This window comes from Penaeus monodon, chromosome 19, assembly GCF_015228065.2.
Source record: "Penaeus monodon isolate SGIC_2016 chromosome 19, NSTDA_Pmon_1, whole genome shotgun sequence".
Lineage (NCBI taxonomy): Eukaryota > Metazoa > Arthropoda > Malacostraca > Decapoda > Penaeidae > Penaeus > Penaeus monodon.
In genome coordinates this window covers 31,498,967-31,500,202 of record NC_051404.1, presented here as the reverse complement: position 1 = coordinate 31,500,202, position 1,236 = coordinate 31,498,967, and positions in this window count along the sequence as shown.

Below are 1,236 nucleotides of genomic sequence, written 5' to 3'. Positions count from 1 at the left end.
AGCGCCGGGAATCTGGTTGGCCCACCCCTCCTTCTCCTGCTCGGTTCCCCCCCCCCTCTGTCTGCGTCTCCCGTGTCACCTGTTTTCCCGCGTCCGCGCCTCTTTCCTCCTAGTTCGTTGCCCCTGCTCGTGCGACGTAGCCTGGGGGCTTCCCTCCCTTTTCTTTTTCCCTGCCCCCCTCTCCCCTCCATGCTCCCCTCCCGCCCTGCTCCTTCTCCCCGCCCCGTCGCGGGTTTCTCCAAGGGCGTCGTTCTTCCCGTGGGCCCCCCGGCTGCCCCGTCACCCTGCCTCTGGCCGCCCCCGCCGCTCCCGCCCCCCTGTCCACTTCCGGCCCCCCCCTCCCATCGGCCCCGTGGCCCGTCCGCCCCTGCCCGAGCTTGGTCCACTCCCTCCTGTCTGTCCCGCCCTGGGCTGATCCCCCCTTCCCCTCCTAGTCCGTGCGCCCCCTGTGCCCGTCCTGGGCCGTTCTCACCGCCCGCCCCCAGCCCGCTTTTCTGGCCCCGCCGCCGGCCATTCTACTCCGCGTGCCGCTCCTCCCGCCCCCCCCCCTGCCCCTGCCTCCGGGTCCCGTGCTCCCCCTCCCTCCTGCTCGCCTTTTCCCCGTCCGCCTCCCCCGCCCCCCCCCTCATCCCCCCGCTCTCCCATGCTCGCCCCCCTCTTGCCCGGCTGCGCCGGCCCCTTTCTCCTCTCTCTCCCCCGCCCTTTCGCCCCCTCTCCCGCGCTGTCCCCGGCTCCGGGCGCTCTCCCCCCGCCCCCGTCTGCCCCCCCTGTCCCCCCCTGCCCCTGTGGCCCTTCGGCTGTGCGCTCTCCTGCCGATGTCCGGCTTTATGCCTTGGGGCCCCCCTCCTCTCCGTTATCGCCCCCCCTGTTCCCCCCCCTCTCTCCCGCCCCTGTCCCCTTGGTTTCCCCGGCCCCCAACGCCCCCGCCCCCCTTTGCTCCTTGTGCTGCCCTCCCCCTGTGTGGCCCGTGCGTCCCCCCCTGCCCGCGCCACGACCTGGTGCCTCCTGCCACCGGCCCCCCCACTCGCACTCTCGCCTTTCCCTCCGCCTCCCCCACGCGGCGCCTCCCCACCCCTCTCCCGCTCGCCTCCCCCCCTCTTGCTCACCCCTCCCGCCTTCCCGTGTCCCTCCCTTTGCCCTCCTCCCTCCCCCCCCCCTCGTGCCTCTCTCCCCCACCCCCCTGCGTTGTGGGAATACGGCTCACCATTCTGCTGCGCCTGTTGCCGCCCCTATCTC